Source organism: Chelonia mydas, chromosome 4 (assembly GCF_015237465.2).
Source record: "Chelonia mydas isolate rCheMyd1 chromosome 4, rCheMyd1.pri.v2, whole genome shotgun sequence".
Classification (NCBI taxonomy): Eukaryota; Metazoa; Chordata; order Testudines; family Cheloniidae; genus Chelonia; species Chelonia mydas.
This window is the reverse complement of record NC_057852.1, coordinates 107487039-107514055: the sequence shown is the minus strand read 5'-3', so window position 1 is coordinate 107514055 and position 27017 is coordinate 107487039. Positions and strand designations below refer to the sequence as shown.

At 40.5% G+C, this 27017-nt stretch overlaps 1 long non-coding RNA gene across 1 annotated transcript in view; it reads left to right on the top strand.

Moving 5' to 3' along the window:
* The first annotated feature begins 12938 nt into the window (after positions 1 to 12938).
* Positions 12939 to 27017, top strand: part of LOC119566001 — a 49626-nt gene continuing 35547 nt past the window's right edge. Inside the window, exon 1 of the long non-coding RNA XR_005225005.2 lies at positions 12939 to 13017. This is a non-coding gene — a long non-coding RNA (uncharacterized LOC119566001). The remainder of the gene's footprint in view (positions 13018 to 27017) is intronic.

Genomic DNA, 27017 nt, shown 5'->3' with positions numbered 1-27017 from the left:
TACAGCGCTCTACTTGTTTGGATGAAAAATAGAGAGACAAGTTGTCACCACTGAGAAAAGAGGAGTATTTGTTTCCTTCACTTTGTAGCTTACAAAGTGTTTTATCATGACTTTACTTTGTGAAAATGGCAGAAGCTTTGAATTCATGACTGATGGCAGAAAGTTGACAAACTTGATGGACTCAGGCTTGCACACACTGAACTGCTCCAGGCTGTACACCTTTTAGACCTGGAACATTCAGTCCAGCATATAAGAGTGACTTGGAAGAGGATATTCCATTAGTGTGTGAGCTATTCATGGGATGAGGTTAGCCAATGACTTCTGAAAGAGTTGCTCATTTGTAGTGAGTGACTCTTCAGCATGTACTATAAGAATGTCGCAAGATGGCTCGAAGGGAAAACGAGTAATTTCAAAGACACACAATTCAGAAGGAGCTCTGTTACATGGGGGGAAAGAGTTTAATATGTCTTGATACTGAATAGTATTATAACAAAGACCTAATGAAGTACGGCTTACTTTGCTGACCTTGTCTTTTGTTAACACGTTCCTATGTATTCACAGCTCACAAGACCTGTTTGGCAGAGTAGTTCATGTTAGTTTTGGCTTTGAAACATTTTTCCATTGAAGTGTGTCTTTGAATGAGCACACCACTACTTTTGCTGATTTAGTGCAGCCAAGATATATGTACAGTTCTAAAGCATTGTTTACATAAGATTCTTATATCACCCTCAAACATAGTTATCATCCAAAAATTTGGGCATAAAAATTTGAAGTTGAATGCCATTTGGATAAAGTTCCTATCGCAGTGATTATGACACAATGTGTACAAGCAGTTTGTGGCTGATATGGAAAGATTAAAGCAAATAGCTATCTAATAATTGCAGGAGTATCAGAAATGTAAATGGAAACCTGACACAACAATTCCTTTTTGAATTCTAGCTTGTGTCTGCTATTCTCCTCTCTCTTGGATAAAATACCATTTTACAATCTGCATTTCTGAGCATGCACATTTGTAGCTTTAAAGCCAAATTTGCTTTGGTTTATTTCTCTTTATTTTTCATGCCTGCACCTTTTGGTTTTAGAAAGCCAAATCAAGTAGAAGAAGATGGATTTTTAAAGCAGAAATGAAATTCCCATTTGGAACTGACATAAATGTTCACAATGTAAAACTGCAAAGTCCATTTTCAAGGAATGACAGTAATAAAATAAGAGTTGTACATGGTTTGTCTATGAGACCCAAGGTAATACTTACCCAAATATGGAAAGCTGATAATTACACTGACCTTAATATCTGTCATCATTACCTTGCTTACAGCTCACAAAACCTGTTTAGTTGAGAAAGTCATCAAACCTTGGTTTTAGATCTATTTCCAGTAAGAAACTCCTTCTAATATTACTTCAAGAATATTGCAATAGTAAGAATACAAAGGTATTGGTATATCTAATGGCTGTAATTGTTCTGAGGGAGAATTCAGATAAATCTCCTTCATAGACTTCATTCAGATTACTTTCTTGTGCTTCTTGCAATACAGAACGATTTCAAAGCATGGTTTTATAACAGATTATGCAAGATTAACATTCCTGAAAGGGAAAGAGAAGAAAAAGTGATTTAGAGACTTGAAACACCTGAAGTGAACTTCATTATTTCATAGTGAAGATGGCATGAGTTGAAAAAACTCCCTGATGTTTCTTCACTTGTAGAAATCATTACTGTTGTACAAGATACATGCTGACAGCATAGCTAAATGTAACACTAGCCCCTGAAAAATGAGACACCCACACACCCATACAAAGAGCATAATACTCAGTGATGTTCAATCTTCTGAAAACTGCAGTGGGCTATGGGGCTTATTTCATGATTATAAAAGCCTCATACTCCATGACTACTGCAGGAAAACTGATTTATTGGAGTACTCTCACATGTATGAGATAAACCCATAACTTGCTGGCAGCCATTTTTTAAAAAAATGTGTATTGGGGAAAAAGTCAACAGCTTGCTTACTTTGTAGCCTCAAAAAGTGATGGTTTGCGTCTGGCTCTGAAATATCAGTTCTGATGAATAGTTGTGGTGAAATTATAACTGTTGTTCTACGATGAGATAAACTTTCAGCTCCGTGAAGAAAATACAGATTACAAAAACTGATTGTAAACAATCAACCTTGTATATTCTTCTTCCCTAACTGAGCAATGTTTGAGTTTGCGCCTTTCCGACAAATGCATTAGTAACATTTAGCCACTAGGTATTTGTGAAAGAAATTGGAAGTTGTTTTTAATTTGTTAGTTTGGTGAAGCGATAACACATGGAGTCAAGAGGGATGAAAAACTGTTAGTATGTGATTATTTGCATATGTAAATATATGAATATATGTATAAATATGTACACACACACAGAGGAAGATAAAGTATAGTTAATAGAGAACAAAAAATATATAATCAATTTGTGAAAGATGTGGAAAGAACACATAACTCATGAATAGCAGAGCCTCTAGTGAGTTATGAAGCTTATTTCCTGAATATTACAGACAGTTTCCATATTCCTTTTATACATGTTATGTAGTTTAAATTAATTTTATTTTATGTTCTTATGGAGTTTTGTGCAATACAGTATAAAATATACCATATATATATATATGCATTTCTAAACCGTAGTATGATGTTTGGAAGGGATATTTTTAAAAAAAAACAACATAGTGAAATTATGTTTAAAACACTTCTCATTTCACTGAGTGATCACTTTGAATTCAAAATCATACTGTTACTTTACTAGAGGAGGTACATGCTGTAGGCATAGGCCTAAGTATTAAAGGGAAGACAGGGAGATGTACCTACATACCTTGAACATAGCTGTCAATCTTACCAGGCCCAGATGGAAGAAGCAATGTGTTACAATAGTCAAATGAGGGACACAAAAATTATGCATGCAGAAAACTTAAAATACTCTGTTTTGTTGGTTAGTGTAAATAAGTCTATTGCCTCACTTTCATGAATCTGTATTACTAATCTACATCATTTCAGCAGTAAAAGTGAGGAGGATATCATATATGTATAGCTTGTGGGTAATTTTGGAACTAAAATAAGAGATGTCCTTTGAAATTAGGGACATTTGAGAGGTAACTGCCTGAAGAAAGTTTTTTTGGTCTCCTGTTTGATGAAAGAGACAGTGATAGGTAGCAAAACAGAAAAGCTAAGAGTTAGATCCTGAAAAATGCTGATAACTGGGTATAGTGCTTACTAAGGGACGTCAATGGGATTAAGCGATGTTATGCCCAATAGTAAGTACTTGCAAAATCAGGCACTAAGATTATCTCCCCCCACGTGAGGCTCCCCAAAAAGAAACTTTTTTGCCATTATCTATAGAGCAATCAAGGTAGATTTTTGAGATACATCACACAAAAATGGCTTTAGGCCTTTCCAAAAGAAAGAACGTGTCAGTTTCTTGATGGGAGAAATAAGAATACAACAAAAATGCCCTGCCCATCTTAGGAGGGGTCTGGGAAAGGAGGTACCACCTGCATATATATCCATCGCCCCTCCTATCCTGTCTTTGTGGGAATGAGCAATGCATGTGGAGGAGAAGGAGCTAGGAGGGGCTATTAGCTAAACTGAGGCGGTGGGGTCATAGAAGGTCCCTCTCAAGAGTGGACCACTATTTGCCCCTGCCCCCATCCACCCCACCCCACCTCACCTCACCTTTGCTGTGTAGTTGCCTGGTTGGACCTCCAGGTATGCTGTGAGCCAAGCCAAAATGTTTTTTGGCAAGGGATTTTCCCACTGGAGAAGATTGGTTTGTATCAAGTTGGATTTTTTTTTACCTTCCTTTCTTTTTTTACCTTACTTTCAACCACACAGAGGTCTGGCTGGTTAGTTAGGATATTTAAAATGAAAAGGAAAAATTGTTTGAAATAAAAATACCCCCTTCCAACCCTCCTCCACCCCCATCCAACCCCCTTTGAAACAACTTGCTGCCGGACTCCAGGGTATCTAGATGGAGTAAGTGGGTGACCAGATCCTGGGGCAATCCCAAGTACAGGGCTCCGAAGGCTACTGGGACAAAACTGGTTTTAAGTCTGATGTCGACTGAGTCACTCTGGGCACCCTTGTTCCCCACATGAGGGGTGGGAACAAAGGAGCCCAGCACAGGCTGAATCCCTGACTGGGGGCTGCTGGGTAGGGCTCAGTGCCTCCCCCATCCTTGGTTAAATTGGATAGTCTCACCACACTGGATCCAAATACTGAAGGGGGATTAGTTTAATAGAATCATAGAAACACAGAACCACAGATTTAGAAGGGACCACAAGGGTCATCTAGTCTAACCCCCTGCCAACATGCAGCATTTGTTGTGTCTAAACCATCCAAGACAGATGAATATCCAGCCTCCTTTTGAAAACCACCAGTGATTGAGCTTCCACAACATACCTAGGCAGTCTGTTCCATTGTTCTACTGTTCGTACAGTTAGGAAGTTTTTCCTGGGATTTAGTCTAAATCTGCTATGCTGCAGTTTGCACCCATTGCCTCTGTCCTGCCTCTGTGGAAAAAGAGAACAACTTTTCACCATCTTTTCTATAGCAGTCTTTCAAGTATCTTTAGACCCCATAAAATGATGGGGTCTAAAATAGCTGTTACCACTCAAGAAAGAGATCATGGAGTCATCATGGCTAGTTCTCTGAAGACAGCCACTCAATGTGCAGCAGCAGTGAAAAAAGCTAACAGAATGTTGGGCTTCATTAAGAAAGGGATAGATAATAAAACAGAAAATGTCATATTGCCTCTATAAATCCATGGTACGCTCACACCTTGAATACTACCTGCAGATGTGGTCGTCCCACCTCAGAAAAGATATATTGGAATTGGAAAAAGCTCAGAAAAGGGCAAAAAAATGATTAGGGGTATGGAACAGCTTCCATATAAGGAGAGATTAATAAGATTGAGGCTTTTCGGCTTGGAAAAGAGTTGACTAAGGTTTAGAGGTTTATAAAATCATGACGGGTATGGAGAAAGTAAATAAGGAACTGTTATTTACTCCTTCTCATAACACAAGAACTAGGGATCACCAAATGAAATTAATAGGCAACAGGTTTAAAACAAACAAAAAGGAAGTATTTCTTTGCACAATGCACGGTCAACCTGTGGAACTCTTTGCCAGAGGATGTTGTGAAGGCCAAGACTTTAACAAGGTTCAAAAAAGAACTAGATAAATTCATGGAGTATAGGTCCATCAATGGCTATTAGCCAGGATGGGCAGGGATGGTGTCTCTAGCCTCTGTTTGCCAGAAGCTGAGAATGGGCAACAGGGGATGGAACACTTGAGGATTACCTGTTCTGTTCATTCCCTCTGGGGCACCTGGCATTGGCCACTGTCAGAAGACAGGATGCTGGGCTAGATGGACCTTTGGTCTGACCCAGTATGGCTGTTCTTTTGTCCTTATCTGAAGACCTCTATCATATTCAATGTTCCCTCTAATTTTTTACATCCATGTGCGGAATGAATTTTGTTGTATGCACCAATATGGAGGTGATTTGTGGCAGGGGTGGGGCCGAGGGGTTCAGAGTGTGGCAGGGGGCTCAGGGCTGGGGCAGAGGGTTGGGGTGAATGGGGGTGAGGGCTCTGGCTGGGAATGCAGGCTCTGGGGTGGCGCCAGGGATGAGGGGTTTGGGGTGCAGGTTGTCCTGGGGCTGCCGCAGGGAGAGAAGACTCCCCCCAGCCCTCTCTTACCACAGTAGCCCCTCGGGGGAGAGGCGCCTCTTCCTGCCGGCAGCAGCTCCAGGGCCGGGGGGAGAGGCACCTCTCCCTGCTGGCAGGAGCTCTGGGGCCGGGGTTGGGGGAGAGGCGCCTCTCGCTGTGGGAGCCCTGCATGCCCCAGTTTGCTCCTCTCCCCATCCACCTCCCCATCCTCTCTGCGCTCCAGGCCCCGGTGGCTGCGAACCTGCACAGCCCTTTATAGCCTGCTGTGCGGCCGTGCGGCTACACAGCTTAGAGGGAATTGAGATCATATTCGCCCTTAATCTCCTCTTTTCCAAACTAAACATACCCAGTTCCTTCAGCCTTTGCTCGTATGGCTTGCATGCCATCCCTTTGATCATCTTTGTCGCTTGCCTCTGGATCCTATCCAGTTTCTCTACATCCTTTCTATACATTGGTGACCAAATTTCCTGCCTGCTGCATTAAATCCATTTCTTTTATGTCTTATTTCCTTCATGACAGGATCAGTTCTCTTATGTAAGTTAGAACTGATCTGGTTCAGCTTTATCTTGGGCCTGATTCTAATTTTACTTTCTCAGGTTCAGATACGGAGTAATAGCACTGAAGTCACATCAGTATAAAATGGTGGGTAAGTGAGATCATGGTCAGGCCAAATCTCTAGATCTTCACTATACCTCAAGTCTAAGGCTTTTTTTTCTCTCTCTCTCTCATACACACACAAACCTTGTAGATGGGCCTCCTGACTTGTCTAGGCACAGACTTGTCCCAGTTTAGACAACAGGATACACATTTCAATGGTGGTGTTATTAGTATGTGAAACTTAGTCTTTTACATATGTACAATCTTGGGCCTATACCACAGACTATTCTATGGATTACTCAACTGTAGAAGATTCGTACGGAAAAGAGAAGATTGGAGCCTCACATAAATTAAGTATAAAGGTGAGTGTGAGTAACTTTAAGCCCATTCATGTACATTAGCATGTAAGCCAAAAGGAAATAGTGCACTTTACTAACAGTTCTATTCTGGCAAGGGGGTCAATAGAAAAGAGGGGAAGGTAAAGCATGAATGAAAAATTAAGAGTGACTGGGTGGTTTAAAACTTTTTGAAAGATGTCATCACTTTTTATCAGCAATTTAACTTGCTATTTGATGTAAATTAAAATAGTCCATAACTTTGTTACTTATTGCAGATTGTACTCTTCTGTCATTGTTTTCAAGGCTTTTAAGGCTTCCAAATAAACTATTTTGGAATCACAGATGAGCTAAATAATACATTCATTTTATTCTTTCTTGTTTTGTTCTCAAACCCTTTGGTTAGATTTTTATCAAAGTGTAGACACATGTTCAGGGAAAGGACAATTCAGCATTAGCCGTCAAGTGCCCTGTCTTTGGTCAGGAGCCAAAAATAAGGTTAATTATGTAATCTTCCAAAGAGAGATTTCCAGTTGCACTTTAAATGAAATATCCCCCAAAAGTATTTAACTTAGATTTAATGAGAGAGTTATTATATGTTAATTAAATACACACTGGTTACTATGAATATTTATTGAAGTGCAACAATTTTTATGAAGATATATGTCAAACAATTGAATTTCAGTAAATATGCTCCTAATAATTATTTAATATGTACTAAATTATGCAACTAAATTAATTGGTTTAGCAAAGATATAAAGAATTTATTGTATATTGTGGGCCCAATTCTGTCATCAGCTACATAGGTATAACTCCCAGTTACATCAGTTGGAGGCTGCTGTTACGGATACCAGTTAATTGTTAAGCATATTTAATGAGATTGAACAATAGTTGTCACACCTAAATAAACCACCATATTCAGTTGTTTCAAAGGCCCAAGGAATTAGAGATGAAAAAGACCTATTGAATTATCCAGTCTCTCCTTTCCAATGCACTGTTTATACACCTGTGTACCATATTAAAAAATTCTAATCCTTAAGGTCAAATTCATTTCCTGTGCTATTCCATTGTTATGAGTGGAGTTATGACAGAGATAAATTTGGCTGTTGTTTCTTACATCTTTCAGATACTTGCAGACTGTCATCAGATCCCCTAGCTGTCTCTTAGACAAGATATGCATATTTAGCTTTTTAAAAATTGTGTTCTCATAAATCATCTCTTCCAGGTCCTTGATCATTTTTTGTTGCTCTTTAATCACTCTCCAATTGTTTTCAAAATCTTTCTGTTATGGGGGTTTGTAAAGCAGAGTAGGTCAGTTAGGTCAATTAACCTTATATGCAGCACCTGGAGGAGAGCCAGGGCTTAGTGAAGCCTAACGGAATATGAAGTTCAGCTGGGAAGAAGCAGGTGGGGCCTATATAAAGGGATGAAGCCAAGAAGGAGGCTTTAGGGAAGAGGTCTGTAGTTATTCCTAGAGGAAAAGGGAGCTGGCTAGGAACAAAGGTGAGAGTAAGCACTGTAGTCCTGTCTCTGGACTATGGAGTCTAGCAAGAGACTGAGAAGGGTGAAATAGCCATAGAGAAAGCTCTGATGGTAAACTAGAAACAGGCAAGGAGATAGAGAGGTGAGGTAGGAAAGAGCCCAAGGAAACAGCAACATGGTCTGAGATTGAGCAGATCTAGGTTGTTAGTCATAGGGTCCCTGGGCTGGAATCCAGAGGAGCAAGAGATCCCTAATTCTCCTACTAGCTACTGAGAAAGTAGTACAGGACCTGGAGATGTGGAACAGAAGACTCTGAGACAGCATCTGGATAGCTTGTTTGGTGGGATTTTCTTACCCTGGAAAGGGAGAACTACCTAGTGACCTGGCTAAAGGGACAAGTCCTGGAAAGCAAGGGGTGATGCAGTGCAAATAAGTGTTGGCAGGGGCGCCATCAGACCTGAATGAAGTTAATCCTCAAATATGCCCATAATTTAATTAATAATAAAAGTGCTAGCAAGCCAGCTGTTTCCAAAATAGCTATTAAAAAGTTACAGAAGTGACACCACAACTTTGATAGGTATTTGTTTTGACAGATGCAAACCCTTCTACAAAAAGTCATGAATACTCATTCATTATAAATGACTACTAGATACAATATGAAATAGCCATTGATGCTGGTTACAGCCTTTTTGTACAAAATCTCTTAGATTGCCTTTGATTAATTGGAATAGTATTCTAAGGCAGCTAGAATAAACTGGTGAACACAGCATTGTTATTCATATACATTGCAAAATTACATCGTATTTTGTTAGTACTGTTTTGAAAGAGATCTCTCTTTTCTCTCACTTCTATGATATGGTTTGGGTGGAGTGCAACTTTGTGCATACATTAAAACAAACAATAATTATTGAATCTGCACACAGAAATAGTCATTCTCTAGTCACTTTCTGTTCCATGAATACTGAGTAAAATACTCCAGTAAAAAGCCTCATACTTTGACTTAGGCATAAAAGAGCTTTAGTGCTCATAATACTCTACTTTTATTGGGTCATATTTCTACCTAAGATATATTACTGGGTTGTGCCGAGATTTAGGGTGTGCAGCTGCAGAAATGTAAAGAGTTGCATCCAGTGTATTAGAAACAAAACATGCTACCTTATATTTTGTAAACTACAAAAACGATGAGGAGTCCGGTGGCACCTTAAAGATTAACAGATTTTATTTGGGTGTAAGCTTTTGTCGGTAAAAACCCCACTTCTTCAGATGCATGAAGAAGAGGGTGTTTTACCCACAAAAGCTTAGGCCCAAATAAATCTGTTAGTCTTTAAGGTGCCACTGGACTCCTCGTTGTTTTTGTGGATACAGACTAACACTTTTACCCCTCTGATATTTTGTAAACTGTAAAAATTAGCTAAGTATGCGATGTCTCTTTAAGAAAGGAGTTCAAATGGGATTCCAGCTAGGGCCCAATGAAGTTAGTGTAGGATTTGCCCACAAAAGTACTGCAGCTTCAGGTACCTATTGGATACTGAAAAACAATTCTGTCACCTGGCAACAGTTCCTGACTATCCTGAGAAGAAAAAGGGTGCCACAGAAAAGCTGTCCTCTATACATTGAGGGATATGGGAACTAAGGCCCAGATCCTTAAATGGATTTAAGTGCCTTAATGGACAATACCAGTTGCATTCAGACCAAAGGGCCCTTTACACTTAAAGATGTATCTTTTTTGCAGCTGATTGACCTTTAAGAGTATGTCTACACAGCAGCAGAGAGATGTGTTTCCCAGCTTAGGTAAACATGAACACACTGGCTTTCTTCAAGCTAGCATGCTAAAAATACCAGTCTGGCCCCAGCTGCATGTGTGGTAGCTTAGGCTAGCCACCTGAGTGCAATCCTGTCCAGCTTCTTGGGTATATTCTCCCGTGGCTAGCCTGAAAAGCCTTCCACACCTCTGCGCTTTTACTGCTGTTTTGAGGGCTCGAGCTTGAACAGAGCTAACAGACTGTAAGTCTACCTGAGCTGGGAATCACACATACTTTTAAAAAATGTGTGTCGGTCTTCTGTTTTTCCTTCCTTTTCAAGTGCCCAGCTGGCGAGTGGGAATAAGGCACCTAAATACATTTGAGAACCTGGGCCTAAGTAAATAGAAACCTAATATGGTTCTAACTATAAGCTATTAATATCAATTCTAGGCCATATAGTTGAAGGGGCTACTGAAAAAGTGGGGTCTTATTGGGCAATATAACAAAAGCTGCATTGGATCAACTTAACACCTTGAAATTTTGTTTCCACATCATTATATTGCATTCCTGGCTACCAGTGGAAGCTAATGTAAAATTACAATAAAAGAATGTGCTATGACACTGAATTTAAAGTGCTTGTGTAGCTGGTGTGGCTATCAATTCTCAAACTGAAAAAAGAGAGTTTAGCAATGACCTGGGCCTGTTGCAAACAATGGTTTTATTTAGATCAAAAATTAGTTAATTCAATGCATTATTATTTTTCACAATAATTCTAGTTGGATGTTTGGCTCATACTAATTAAGGCTGGGGTTTTCATTTTCAAAGGAGCCTAAAGAAGTTAATGGGATTTGGCATCAAATTCCCTTAAGCTCCTTTGAAAATAACAGCCTAGATTTTTATAGAAAAATACTGTATCATTTATTTGCAGTTTATTATTATATGTTCTGCAAAAAAAAAAAAAAAGGTATTGGTACAACACACCTCTAATATTCTGGGGAGAAAGTGTTCTAATGAATGAGCCAAATTTTGTTTGCTTTACTCTATGCAAATTATCCAATGGAGCCAATGTGATTTTTGCCTAAAATTCCAGATCTTGAGTCTCCCTGTAACTCTTGTAGTTTGTATATCAATGTGGTTTAAGCCTGTACTGTTTAAGCACTTGCTTTTCACAGTTTTGCTAAATGTGATCTGTATAAATCCCTTTCAGGAAGCTGTGTGCTTGAAAAGAGAGGGAAAAAAAATAAGACATGGAAAACAGGATACGCATTTTCTTAAAGGTCAATCAGCTTCAAAATAGATACATTTTTAAGTGTAAAGGTCCCTTTGATTGGAACACAACCTGTATTGCTCATGCTCTGGAAAGTTTGTATTAAATTACTCGATCAAATAGCCTGTCTGGAAAGAAAGATAAAGCTCTCTTTAAATGGTCAAGGAGATGAGTCTGCTTTTAAAAATGTTATTAAAAAACTGACATACTGTATAGTCCCAGCATGTTCCCAAGAGCAAGTTATCCTCAAATGCAGCCAAACACAGCAGCAGGACTGAAGTTACAACGAAGAGGAAAACATTTCAAATTTTCCAAGTCGGTTAAAGAACAAAGCACTCTTATTCCAGAATAAGAATAACTCCATGTGTGGACAATCAGGAACAAGTCCATGCGTAGACAAGCCCTTAGGCTGGGATTTTCAAAGAAAGCTAAGGGAATTAAGATCCCAAAATCTGAATGAAATTCAATGGGAGTGGGGATCCCTGACTCCTTTTAGTCCCTTTGAAAATGCCGGGCTTAATTTTTGATTAAAGGTAGAACACACACACAGTAAAGTACATCTTTGACATGGTCTTGTACAAAGGAGTCTTCAATCTGTTTCCGAACATTTTGAATCCCCAGGGGCTTGATTTTCAGAGGGGTAACTGAAATCACCAGGTCAGTGCTCAGCACCATGAAAATCAGGCTCAAAGTGGGTGGTTACTATCTGCTTTTGGATATCCACAAGGTTTTCCACAGACAACTATATAACCTTACCACTGTATTTACAGTATTCCCTACACATGCACTTTAATTACAAGATAACAAATTCCTGCTTAGGCATGGAATTGCTTGCCTGAAATGGTTACAGTGTTTCTCAGGGTATGTCTACACTACAGCAACGCTGCTGTAGCACTGAAATGTAGACACTACAGCAGTGTAAGGGGCTTTTCCATCACTGTAGTAAATCCACCTCTCTGAGGGGGATAGCGAGGTTGACAGAAGAAACCTAGTGGTGTTCACACCAGGGCTTAGGTCATCTTAACTTTGCACAGCCCTGACAGATGTATGTAGGTTCATCTACGTCTTAGGTGTAGATCAGGCTTCAGTTTGTTCCAACTTTACTTTCTTTTAGTCCCTCCTTTAGGGTGGTTTTTCTGTCTGAAAAACTGTTTTCTGAGTGTTCCCTAGCCTCAGGAGCAATTCCAAGTGTGCTGTTTATTTTTTATGTGCATTGCTGGAACCTTGTGGTCTGCACACTTCCTCTGTTTCACATTTCACCATATTTTCCTTTCTGCCTTCTTCACTTCTCTCATTTATCAGATATATGCTTTCCTATTCATAGTTAGCTATGGGACTTAAGAAATCTCAATACTATATATGGTTTTGGGGTTGAGTTTTCATTTCCCACTTCCTGACAAACTGTCTTCATTTCAAACATCCTGATTACTGGGCCTCGTTCTCCACTGCTTTGCACTTTGTATACCAAATCAGAAATATTTACTCCCACTTGCCATGGTGTATATGAATACACAGTGTGTCAGGCCCTCTGGCTCTTAGCCTCTCTGTGTGTGCTTTTGCATACCACTGCAAGGAAAAAAACTGTTGTATTAAACAACACTCTTGGGGATGCAGCTGTATACTAATTACCTCTCCAGACTGCTAGCAAAAAAATTAAAGGAATATAGTGTAGTCCATTCATTTTACAAACCTTGGGTGAGATCCCCAGCTGATGAAAATGGAAGCTCCTTCAGTGACTTCATTTGACCCAATTTTTCCAGCTGAGGATTTGGCCTCTTTTACATAGACTTGTAAAGGCATTTCCATATTTTAGACCAGGCTTTACAGTACCCTTTGATTAACTGCTCATGTGGATCTTGTCTCTTTTGTTTGCCTTGCAGATTATGTTCCTCATACATCTGAAGTTTCAGGTTACTATTTTACTTTACTCTTCTGTGTTATATAAAGCTACTCATTGATTTTTAATCCATGGATCATTCTTATGCAGTGTTACAAGTAGATTTACAGGATCTTAATGCAATAACTCAGAAAACTGAACTGCTGTCAGCAGCATGATTTTCAGTCTAGCAGTGAAACAATTCTGCATTATTTTTGTATTTCAGCCAATACCTTAGGCTTTATCATGACAGAAAACACATTGTTGTTTTTAATATTAGTCTCAGTGCTACTTTTGGTAAAGTGGGAGAACATTCAACTATCATTGGCTAGATTCACACAATTGCTCTTCTGTTTCTCTTAACTGTAATGAGAATCTACCTACTCTCACAAGTGGGTGCTAAGCACGATGGTGTAGGGCATGGAGGAATAAGGCCATATATTTCAGTGTTGGGGTTTGTTTATGTGGCAGATGGTGATATCCACATCCTAGATGCATGTTTAAAATAATATTAAGCTGAGTGTTTTGTTCAAAAGGAAACTTAAAATGGAAGGTGTATTTCTAAACTGGACTATTAAGGAGAGCTATTTATTCTAGCTCTGTGATGGGGTGTTCACCCCACTCTTGCCCTGAAGGAGTTAATGTATCTAAAAAGGAGGCCAATTAACCAGATGGGCCACAGCTGAGGGGAATCAGGTGGTATAAGTAATCCTCTGATTGAAAACTGAGGGAGTCCAGTTGAGGAGGAATAAGCTGGGCTGGGTATATAAAGACAGGAAGTTAGCAGCAGAGAAGTATTCTGCAGTCACTCTCTGGGAGAAGGGAAGTGTATCTGGGGGTTACAGAGTCAAAGAAATATACTTTTCCTCTCTAGAAGAAGGGAGTTTTGGGACTAGTAAACCTAAAGAAGGGGAGCCAGAAGGTTAGCAAAGGCTCAGGGAAAAGGCAGTAAGGTCTGAAATGGAACAGAGTTTGGCTGCTGATTCTAGGGTCCCTGAGCTGGAACCCAGAGTAGGGGGTGAATCTAGATTTTCCTACCAGCCACTGGGGAAGAGGTACTGGGTGGGCAGTGAATGGGAAGACTGCCTGTTCCAGTGTGTAAGAATAGACTTTGATACCCAGAGGGAAGGATGCATGTGATTTGTCTGGAGGTCTAATTCACAAATGGAGCATCTTGCACCACTGAGGGCCAGGAAGAGAAGGCAGGGCATGTGGCAAGAGGCAGGAAGGAGGCATTGGTCCTGGAATCTGCTAATCCCCAGAGTGAATTGGAGGAGGTGCACTAGCAGAGAGCAAACCCTGTGATAGGGTCTCATCTAACAGACCAGCGACACCACAATGGGCAGTAAGACGGTATGTAGGAACAGATAATGCTGACCTGGGAAACAAAGAGAAGGAGTGAAGCACACAAGTTAAGTGAGGGTGTTGGGAGATGACTTGAGCTTTCAACATGACTAGGGGACTCTTCCCCTTTGTTTGGATAGCTGTTTGACAGTAAGGGAAGCCCAATCTAAAGAGAGTTCAGGGTAAATGAAGATGTGTAAGAGATCTGTACAGAAGAGAGAGCTCTGCCAAGGGAAGGTAGGCAGCACCAGGAGAAGCTATAGTAAAGTGACTGTTTTAGTCTTAGGGCAATAACGTTCTGTTCAGCGTCTCATCCGATGTCAGTAGCAAGGGAGAACGTGTACGTTTACTGTTTGTCAATCAAAAGAGGATTTGGATTTTTGCCTGGCTGGGAGGAATACTGGCTACCCCTTTGCAAAGGGCACTCCACCGGTACTGAGGAAGCATTGTGCATAATGGGTGCTGGTGTAAAGACTTCTGGTACCACTACTCCTGTGGTATCGCTCCTCTCCTCACTGAATGTGGTTAAGCTCCAGGGAGTGCCATAGTAACTATAGTACTATGTATTAGTATATAGTCATGACAGACAAAAGGGGGAATTATTCATTTTTAAACAGATAACATTAATTAGATGTCCATGAAAATACAAAACAAATACATTGTCTAATAAAGATGAAAGCACAAGAATCCTTATGAAGTTTTAATCTGAAAAATAAACAGTTCAGTATGTTGATGGGGCTTAATTATGTCCTTAATTATTTAAATAACTTTCTGTATTAAAATGTTAGTAAATTATGCTAAAATACACTTCACTGTTTAAGATTTCTTTTATAGTTGCAAAACTTTTGTGAGGTTAGAACATAAAGCAACATCAAGTGTTTAAATACAAAGGACTTTAAGCAATCATCTTGATCAAAAATTTTAGTTCATTTATCTTTAAAAAAAACATCAAGAACCTTTACACTTTATTATAATTTATGCTTTCTTCAGTCAGAGAAATAAGTAATAACTTATAGTATTAGAAATGTACCATATCCAAAATATTTACTAGGAAAACAACTCATTTTTTCACATTTCATTTCAGTACTGTTTAACTGTACACAAGTGTTACAGCTGTGAAAGAAAACAATGGCTGTTTATTACTGTTCATGCCTAGTCACTTTTATTTCATAACGAGCCTTGGGCCCAACGCTGCTGCACACTAGTTCATTCTGACCAGTGTTCTTTGATCTACTTAAAATATAAAAAATTCCACATGACACTGTTATGTTTGTTCATTTTGCCTAGTTTTGTCCTCTTCAACATCTTGTTGGGGGACAATGACACTCATAGGGTATGTCTAGACTGGGATAAAAAGGTGTTCTTTAGCTAGCAGAAAGTTCCTCTGTAGCCTCCCTTCCTTCCCTCCAATAGGGGCATACAAGTCATGGAGGTGGGGGGCACGTTGCCTTCCCCAAACTGAAATTTTCAGTGGGGATATACCTGTCCCTGTCCCTGCTAACTTATGCCCAGAGTTGTGCCTACAGATGTATTAGCTGATTCCCACAGCTAAAAGTGTTCCCTTGGCCCTGGTATATCCCGTACCCACAGCGGCAAGCATCCTTTCCTTCCAGAAAAGCTTTCCCAGATTCTTCCATGAATCCTTGAATTTAGGCCCAGATTTTTAAAGGTATTTAGGCCTTGCTGAGCTCAGTGTTGAACACCTAATTGATTTAGGTCTAAACTGAACATAGCAACACCTAAACACCTTTAAAAATCTAGGCCTTAGTGACTATGCAGCAGCAACCCTTGAAGTATTTCAAGACGTTTCAGACAGATGAACTGCAGAGTAAGCTCCAAGCAGAGATTAGCATGTTTGGTGGAACATATCTTAGGACATGTGCTGAACTTTGAAAATTAGGCCTATCCTGCTGGTGTGCTCTTATGCATTAAAGAATTGTTAAGCACACATTTGTATTTTCTTAACATAACCTTTCTATTATGAAACAACCTTGAAAGTTTTGAGAAGAAAACTGTGACCAGCATTCAGATAGCTCTTGCTCTGCTTGCTCAAAAGCAATCTTCAGACGTAGACATCTGTGCAGCCCAGCACGCTAGTTGTGACAGTGTCGTCAGTGGTCTGTTTGCAGACGCTTAGTGTCACAGTCTCCAGGTTAACTGCACCTGTATTCTCCCTCTGCTGTCCCTTGATGACACCCACTTAAGGTTTCCAGTTCCCAGACATCACGTATTTTAGGTTGAGACACACACATCTGTCCTTCCTGACTGGGGTTTCAAGGCTGCATAGCTCCCTTCCTTACACTCTGATATTCCCAGCAAGCCAATTTTGCCTAAAGGCCAGTGCATTGCTTTCTCTCCAAGGGCTACAAACAGTATAGTGGTAGCAGTTCCAAGTTACTACACAGTTCTTTCTAAGTAAAAGCATTAGTGAGAAAAATACATAAAAACAATAAATGTTCCTATGTGCATGCAAAAGCTGACCAGAGGTCATCCATATATGGGTGGGGGAAGGGATAGCTCAGTGGTTTGAGCATTGGCCTGCTAAACCCAGGGTTGTGAGTACAATCCTTGAGGGGGCCATTTAGGGATCTGGAGCAAAAATTGGGGATTGGTCCTGCTTTGAGCAGGGGGTTGGACTAGATGATCTCCTGAGGTCCCTTCCAACCCTGATATTCTATGATTCTAGTAGGCAAAGCCTTTCTAACCCTTCCACAAGTGTTGAGGCTTATCTTGGAGCAAAGGTCCTGTCTGCCTGTTTTCTGGATCTGAAAGAAGGCCATGAGTCAGTTTAAATGCAATCTTTTTATGCCCAAATCCATTTCTTTGTCTATTGGTTTCTGGAAAACCTAGTTTGAGCCTTCTCTAGGAGTGGGATGGTACCTCTCTGCAGGTTTTTACAATTTATGGGATTCACCTTAATCTTTGCTCACTCTTTTTTCATTCCTGCAGAAGCTATGGTAACCCTCCCCCTGGAGTTGCATGCAATCTGTGGCCCACAATGATACATAAACGGAATACAATATGGTGTCCCATCCCCCCCCGGCCAAAAGATACTGCATGGGGTTCGTGATATCTGTCACACTTACAAACAGGAACACTGCAACATGTTAGTTTATGTTCTTACTTGCTAACCCAATTTTAACACATTAGCTGCTGGGTTAAAATATCGCATAACACACACATTTTGAATACATGGTGACAGCACCACCTTTGCCTTCTATCATATATCAGCCCGGCGCATTCTGTTAGGAGTAAATCCACAATGTACAGGTTGCAGTTGGGTTCTCATAGCCCTTGAGATGCTTTAAAAGCCAGTGCTGTACCTCAAATAAAGCTTTTAAAAACATGGTCCCCAAACTTCTGTGCCCCCCCGCCCCCCAGGAGCTGTGGTGGGGAGCCAGGGCTTGGAGGGGGCCAAAGCTGCAGGTCAGGAGTAGAACTGGGGGTGGGAGCAGGGCCAAAGTCAGGGCTAGGGCCAGCACTGCAGCTGGGCTCATGGTCGGGGCCAGGGCCTGTGGCCAGAAGCGGGCCTGTGATAGGGGCTGGGGCCAGAAGCTGAGTTGGGGGCAGAGTGGGGCTGGGTAGCATTCCCTCCCCACCCCATAGGGGCTGGCCTGGGCCCCACTGTGCCCCCCAAACATTCCTCTAAGACCCCTAGGGGGTGCACCCCACAGTTTGGGGACCACTGTTTTAAAACATATAAACTGCCAGCCTCCTCAGAGCAATCCATGATGGTGAAGGCAACATGAAAATAAAACAGTATGGAATCCTGCACACTTGGATTGTAATGCATGGACAGTGTATTTAGACAAATCTGTGAAAAATGTTTTTTCCATATTGACTATCATGCTGTCACCAATGCTTCAGTGGCCAGTCATTTTCGAGAATTCTTGACAGCCCTTTTTAGATGCAGAAGCAGTCTAGATACAAAACACTGTCTTGCTTTTATCTGCTTAGTCATTTCCTTTGCATTGCATTTTACCTCACTGTATTTGTATTTTACCTTGTCAGTTTCCATGATGAAGAGAAGGGACTGGGAGTGACTTTTTACAAAGAAACAGAAATCTTGTCTAGGTTACAGAACAAGTCCACACATTCAGAGGGGGATTAGACTAAAGAGCATAGAAACTGGTATACCAAATCTTCTTAGCAGGAAGAAAAGTTAAGGTAAGACTTTATGTGCTGGACTCCGAAGAGAGTAGGTTAACAGCCTACTTACATCACATCTGGCTCTCATATAAACTTTAAGTAAGATCAACTACCAGATGAAACAATATAGCATAGTTACAATAGTCTCAGCTGGAAGAAGGCTTTCCATTAGTTCTCTAGGTAAAACTGCTGTCTAGAGACCATAAAGGTACCAGTTTCTCAGCCAGGGTGATATGCAGGTCAGACAAACACACGCAGGGAGTCCAGACACAAAACGGAAAACACTAACTGGGGACTGTGAGTGTCCGGCCAGCCTCTCCACAGAGACTTTTTTTGAGAGAGCCAAATGAAGACTTCAGCCAACCATTGGCGGAGTAATTCAATCTGTCTGTGTGCAAGGATAGGAGAACAAACAAATTCTAAGGCTAGTTAATCCTAGGGGAAGCAGACTACACAGAACAATTAGGCAGAGATTTCTAATATTGACAAAGGAATGTAGCTGCCCAATTCCTTTACAATTAACAGTAATTGAGCATCCAAATCCTTTTGGTGGCATTGAAAACCCCAGCCTCTAGTTTCTGAGCCAGGAACATGAAACACAAATCAGAACTTGCCTTTCGTACTGGCTTGGAATGCACTGTCTCTTGAAATGTACAATAAGAACATAAGAATGGACATACTGGTTCAGACCAATGCTCCATCTAGCTCAGTATCCTGTCTTCCAACAGTGGCCAATGCCAGGTGCTTCAGAGGAATTAACAGAACAGGGCAGTTATTGAGTGATCCATTCCCTATAGTCTACTCCCAGCTTCTGTCAGTTAGAGGCTTAGGGATACCCAGAGCATGGGGTTGCGTCCCTAACCATCTTGGCTAATACCCATTGATGATTCTTTTTTGAAACCATTTACACTTTTGGCCTACACATTTTCTGGCAACAAGATCCGCTGACTGTGTGTCATGTGAACAAGTACTTCCTTTTTGTTTGTTTTAAACCAGCCCCCTATTCATTTCATTGAGTGACCTCTGGTTCTTGTGTAATGTGAAGGGGTAAATAACACTTTTTCTCCATACCATTCGTGATTTTTATAGACCTCTATCATAACCCCGCTTAGTTGTCCCTTTTCTAAACTGAATAGTCTCAGTCTTTTTAAATAAATAATAATAATAATAATAAATTGGTTAGTCTCTAAGGTGCCACAAGTACTCCTTTTCTTTTTGCGAATACAGACTAACACGGCTGCTACTCTGAAACCAGTCTTTTTAGTCTCTCCTCAAATGGAGACTGTTCCATACCCCTAATGATTTCTGTTGCCCTTCTCTGGAATGTTCCAATTCTAATATACAATATGTAATAGTGGTATAATGTTGTTTGAAAGTATTTGTTTTCTTTCACAGTATCTTTTTATTGTGAGGGTAGTGAACTCCACTGATTTGAGTGGATTACTACCTTTTTTGAGCTTATCCCCCCAAGAATAAAGTGAGGTCTTGCTTTTGTGTGTTGTACTTGATGAATGATGTGTTTTTCTCCATGTTGTTATCTTTTTGCATTGAAAACATTTCCAGTAAAAAATCTTGTTTAGGAACCACATGAAACTGACACAAAGCATATGCATTCCCAGATTTATTTGTCTTACTACAAAGTGAGTCTCTAATACCATGTGTACCCTTTTTAAAGCTGCTGAAGTATAAAAGCTTTTACCATTTGGCAGTTAGCTATTTTACGTTACTACTTTATGGAGTCACATCATAATCTGTCAAACTCCCCTTTATAATTATTAGTGAATCCTAAATGATAGTTCATTCCTTGACACCTTGTATGATGGTGAAAAATAAGACTTTTCGTGCAAGTTGCTTGCAATATAAACTAATTGGCATACTAATTGACTTTTACTATAATTTAAGTTTATTGTTTATTGCTTTTAGATTGCTGGTTGGCATTCATTTCTCTACTCGAACACAGTAGGTATTATGTTTTTGTAAAGACAAATTTGCTTTAATTGTATTATATCAATAATATGCCTGTGAGTTTGTATGAACAACCTGCATGTCTAAGGTGTAAGACTGTTTTTCTGACTTTAGGTTCCAGGAAAGATCCAGGTACATCTTATATTGGTTAGTGTGGGCAAATAGGCCTACCGTACTATTAATAGTAATGGAATATGTACAGTCCAGTATACTGGGCTGAAATTTTACTCCTGAAAGTTCAGCCTAACACAGAGTGCATTATTCAAGTGTTAGTAATCAGAACCTTTAGCCTCCTATCACTGCAGGTCAGTCAGTGACATGTGTGCTTATGAGTTTTATTGACCGTCAGATTGCGCTTATCAGGTTGCTCAAATCCATTAAATACAAAAAGTGAGTTTAAATAACATTAAGGTTGTGCCACAGAGCAATAAAAGACAGGAAATTCCAAACCAAGGCTGATGCTGTCCTTTACACAGTGGTATATGAAGTAATACATTCTTAGCTTTAAATCTAAATTGTCTTGGTTTTGTAACAATCTGCGTTGCTATCTGAACGTATTTATTACATCTGATTTCTGCATGTAGTATGTAGTAGGTAAATAGTCAATGTGCATGTTTTAAAAAAAGAATTCATGGAGTTTTGATTTGACATATTAAATTTCAGGATACAATGTTGGCAAATGGCTGGGGACCCAGGCAGATGTCTCACGAAGAGAGTGATACTATTCCTTCATACCTCCAAGAAAATTAGTCTAGTTCATTTAAAACATGTTTTTATTTTAAATGTCATCATTAATTTCTTAAATGTGCATTTGAATATGATGTTGGTGCCCATGGAAAGTTCTATGCTGACAGCCCTGGAAAATCAATTATGTTCACATGCATGGCAAATGGCAGTGCAGATTTCTTCATGCTGCAATGCAAACATATAGATAGCCACTAAAGTCTGTAGCATATTTATCTGTATGTTAATTTTGTTTGAGTAGATATTTGACATGAATCATGATGATTCTCATTATCTGTTGCAACAAGCTCTCATTAGAAATCACTGTTTCCACCCCTCTTATAACTTTGGCTTAGAAACCTGATTTGGGCTGAAAATTGCTTAGAAATATGAGCACAGAATCATTTTCCATATTTGGTAATGGTGTGGAATTTAAGTGACTTGCCAAAACTTGCCCACGAAGTTTGGCAGAGCTGGGAACAGAACTTTAATCTCTGAGGTGACAAGAACCATCTCTTAACAAATAGATCACAATGCCTCTCATAACTAGCTTTACATCTGTATATTACAGGTTTCGGAGTAGCAGCCGTGGTAGTCGGTATTTGCAAAAAGAAAAGGAGGACTTGTGGCACCTTAGAGACTAACAATTTATTTGAGCATAAGCTTTCATGAGCTACAGCTCACTTCATCGGATGCATTCAGTGAAAAATACAGTGGGGAGATTTATATACACAGAGAACATGAAACAATGGGTGTTACCATACACACTGTAACGAGAGTGATCACTTAAGGTGAGCTATTACCAGCAGGAGAACGGGGCGGGGGGAACCTTTTGTAGTGATAATCTGTATATTAGTTAGGCCAACTGTAAAACTGGGCTAATAATTCTTACCCACCTTGTAAAGTACTTTGAGAACTACAACTGAAAATCCACTATGTAAGTGCAAAGAAGCATTACTAGACACATCTTTTTCAGAGGGGATTCCTGAAGCTTAGAGAAATTCAGCACTGTGGCCTACTAGTTTAGGTGTTAGATGTGGACCCAAGAGATTTCTGTTACAGGTTTGGGTGACACTTTGCTCTGATTTTTTGGGCATTTCTCTTATCAACACTCAACATTTCTTCATGACAGAAATAGAACAAAGAGCAAAGGAGCACTTTCAAGAGTTGCCATGTAGACCAATACCACAAGGAACTATTGACTCGACAAAGAAATTCAACACCAAGAATGAGACATCATAATATCTCACATCACGAAGAAGCAAAAAGACTCAATAAAAAAAAAAAAACTGGGAAAGCTGCAGGTGAGGAATAAGTTAGCTGGGAAATGTTGAAAGCTTGTGGTGATGAGACCATCGATTAAAATCAACACACTTTTCAACAAAATATTTGAAGCTGAATCCTTCCTGTGCCATCCGACATCACTTAGTACAGAAACAACACTTTGTCTTCCCAGCCTATCCTGGGCCTCTCTTTGCGTGTCCTCTGTGTTGTTACGTTCCATAAGATTTTTCCCTCTATGAGTAGCATTTGACAGAAGAATTCTTTTGGCTGGCCCCTTTCGCATGTTCCTCTAGATCAGTGGTCTCCAAAGTGGGGTGCGTGCAAGGCGGCAGCAGTGCTGATTCTTCGGTGGCACACCAGCTCTCCCCGCTCCGTCTTTTTTTTTTTTTTGCTTCCCTAGAGCTGGCCCTGGGGGTGCGTGATTCAAAAAGTTTGCTCTAAATCCCCAGTGGCACATCAGCCAAAGCAGATGCTCTGGCTTCAATCTTAACATGTCTTAAATATTTCCATCTTTTTTTCTGGATAACTTTGTAGACAAGGAGTTGTTGAGCATCTACCATGGCATGTGTTCCGTAGGGCAGCTTGAGGAACATGCAAAAGGGATGACCAAAAAAAATCCTTCTGTTGAAGGCTGCTCAGAGACATATGGGACTTAACAACATAGAGGATATGCAAAGAGTGGCCCAGGATAGACTAGTGAGGCAGTGCCTTGTTTGTGCCCTAATCAACATCTGACAGTGCTGGAAGGATTCAGATCACTACTCAGAGTTAAGGTAAGCTGTGCTGTGTATGTGTGCAGGGACAAAGCCCTGATCCTATAAAGGTTTATCTATGTATGTAACATTAGGCACTATGAGTAATCCCATTGCAGGCAGATTTGGGGCTGTGATGGGCTCTGTACACACCCTAGCTCTAGTTAACACTTTTAGTGCCAGAGTTCAATTAAGGAAATGTGGGGTAGATCCAAATGAAAATGAAGCCCAGTTGGGGGAGGAGCTTCCTGGTGAGTCTAAAGAGAGGAAGCGCAGATAAAAGTGAGGCTGCAGGGAGAGAGGTGAAGATCTCTGTGGTTGTTAGAGAGTAGAAGGCCTGGACCCCAGGGTCGATGTGGGCAACTCCTCTGGGTGATATTGGGTGTCCCATATCCAAAAGGGGCTCTCCGATGCCAGGAGCTCTCACTGGGCAATTCCTGGTGTCTAATAGGTGCTGGGATGGCCAATGAGTGGTGTATGTCCCCGATAAAGGTCAGTGCAGGCCACAAGTGAGTCTTTTCTTGCCTTGCCTTGTGCCATCTCAAAATGAAAAAACCCGTACCTTCATTTAATTACACCCATGCAAAGATACATATTTTTAAAAAATGGAAAATTCCCAAAACAAAAAAGTTGCAAAGTGAACCAAGATAGTTACCTATTGCAACATTTATCAAAACAAAGCACTTAACAGTAAGGAAATGAATAGTCAAGTACAACATATAATCTTACGCTGTCCACATCATAAATGAACTATTATTTTTAACCAGTATAAGCAAAGCATATTTCATCATAAGCACTTTAATTCTGATCCACAATGAATCTTTTCATCACTGATATTAAAAGATGAACACAACAGAAAACCCTTTGAAAAAGAAACAAATATTATGTTTAACTCTAACTGATCGAATGAAAATTCGTGTATATAATTTTATCATAAAATGATTGTTATACTCTTTTCTATTAAACCACAAAGTTGTTCTCAAAATACAAAAATTAAGTACTTTACAAAATTCTACTTTCAGTTGATTAAATATTCTGATTCCCCCCTCCCATTTTACAGTAACCCTTAAGAAAACATCTAGACGCCAAGCTCACAATAACAAAAATACATCAAAATAAGATCCAACAATCCATGGATCAAAGTTAATGTCATATATTGTGATGAAATAGACTTTTTTTTTCATGGGAGACTAAGGTTTAGGCTGTCCTTAAATAATTTCTTTGCTTTTGAGTGTTTTGTAAATGCTGTAAAAGGTATCTACATTTTGAATAAATTATGGTCATAGGCATAATGATAGGGCAGATGTTCCCCCCAGCTTTCAGTCCTTGGCTGGAGGAGAGGGACCCAGGCGGGAAGTACGGGGGAGACTGAGGTTATACTGATATAACTTTCCTGCATAGGCAAGCTGTGAGGCTGCTTTATGCGGCCAGATCAATCGACTCTCCCCTCATCCTGGATGCTGGACTCAAACAACTGATATGTTCAGCAGATGGATGCAGCTGCCTTGCAGCCTCCAGCCAGTAGGGGATGCTTGGAACTTCTGCCTCCAGGCAGGCAGGAGGTTGCAATGAACATTTCATCTGCAGCTGATCCACCTCACTCCCTACCTGCCTGACACTCTCCCTCACCCTCTGCTCTTTCCCTAGCCTGAATGCAGAGTGGCAACAGTCTGGCTCAGCAGGCAGGGAGCTGAGCTGGCTTGGGAGTAGACACAGGTGTTGCACAGAAGCAACATTCCTAATGCACTTCCTAATGTAGACACAGGTGTTGCACAGAAGCACTTCCTAATTTCCCACCTTAGATGACAATTACAAGTGGACAGGTACTGGTGTGGGACATGTGGAGAGCTGACTGTGGATGAAAGAGGCTTGGTCAGGGGGCCTGCTGAGGCAGACTGATGGGAGGAGAGCTAGTTGGATGGTACATCCTGGGTGGGGGTGAGACTCTGGTTGTGGACAGAGTCAATTCTTGGGACACCTTTGAGTAGGGGAGCTGCAAGTGGGGCAGTCTCATTGGAGAGACTTGGAAGAGGTGGTCTGGCATGGGGAGGCAGAGAGCGGAGGTGGGGAGAAGGGATGTAGAGGTCCTTGGGGAGGGGAGCTGGAGAGGAAGAGATGAGGGAGGTATGGCATGTGTTTCAGTGCAGAGGGGGGATTGTCACAGAGATTAAGAGAGAAGATTGGGGACATTAAGATGCAGAAGGTATAAGCTTAAGAAAGAGCTTGAGTGCAGTATAGGGAGTGAGGAAGACCTCGTGCAGGATCAAATAGAAGGAGGATTTGCGGGGAGGTAGAAAAGACTAGGAATTTTATGAGATAGAGGAGAGAAGAGGCTTGGGGAAGAGTAAGGGACACAGATGAAGGAAGAGAGCGAGGCTATTTGTGGAGCGAGGGAGTGGTGAATGATAGTTGTTTGGAAGAGGGAGAGAGAAGAAAGAGCCGATAAAGAGCCTGGAGGAGAATGAAAAGTGTTTGGGAGACAGGAGAATGAGGCTTTGGTGTTATTTCTTTAGAGTGAGGGCTTGAGGGGGGCGGGGGAGGGCAAAGGTATAAGAAGAAGGAGGATGTTTGACAATAGTGGGGTTTTCTCTCCCCAGGTGTTATGGACAAGATTACTCCATTGAGGACCAGGGGTGGTGGAGCAATATGTATAGTGGGGGTGCTGAGCACCATTGAAGCAAACTGCAAACCCTGTATATGATGGAAACCACTTCAAGCAGGGGGTGAGGCAGCACCCCCAGCACCGCTAATTCCAGCACCTATGTTGAGGATATAAGAGGTGCATTTAAATAAATGGAAAAATTCCCATTGACTCCCATGGGAGCAGGATCAGTCCAGCTATATAGGGAGGTACATTTTCAGTAAGTTGTCAAAATTGGTCTTAGTATTTTTTTTCAAGTCTCTGCAACAATTTTTGTGTCTTTCTCCACCAATGATTGTCCCCTCATCTCACCACTACACAGACCTGACCTTACAATTTTTCTGGTGAAAAGAAAATATGTTTTGGAAAACCCACAAATTTAATGGACGTATTTTACATTAGGTATGTCTTTCTCTTTGAACCATCCCTGCTTCCTGCTGCAGAGTTGGAACCCAGCGGCTACTTCCTTCTAATCCTGGTAACCATTTTACATCACTTGCTTATTTTACATGAAAGCTGAGATTGTTTTTTACATTTCTAGTTTCCCCAAGTCCGCAGTCCTGGGACTGTACATGGATTTAACAACATGACTCTTGTTCATATTAATACGAGTCGTGTATCTGCATCCCAGAAAATGACTTAAGGTGAGGGGTATGTTTACAAGTCTGCATCCTGATATATCTTGTAACTTGCAGTGAAAGTAGTAAGGCATGTTGTCCACCCAATAATGTTTCTAAATAATATTCTTCTAAAAAATTCAGTTTCCTTAAATAAGCAAAGGCCCAGGTTAGTGTAATATCCCAGCCATCTTTCTACATAGGGATATACAAATCATTGAGACTTAGGTTCAGAATAACTCCACACAGAGGTGGCATTCATGAGCAATCTGTGTGTCAACTAACTTTTTATTATTCTTTCATTAACCTATTAACCCTCAGTTTCCTATTTCCTGTGTGTCTACTCAGAATCATGCAGCAGATGTCAGCTCTGTGGAGTAGATGGTACTGCTTTCTGCCATGTGATGTTAATCTAAAACAAGAGGATATTATATCCTTTCTTCCTTTTCAATCACACACTGTCTCACTGTAAACAATTGAATTTCTTTGAGAACTGCTACATATTTCAACATTTCCCCCCCAAATATTATATATGAATACTTCATAAAACAATATATCT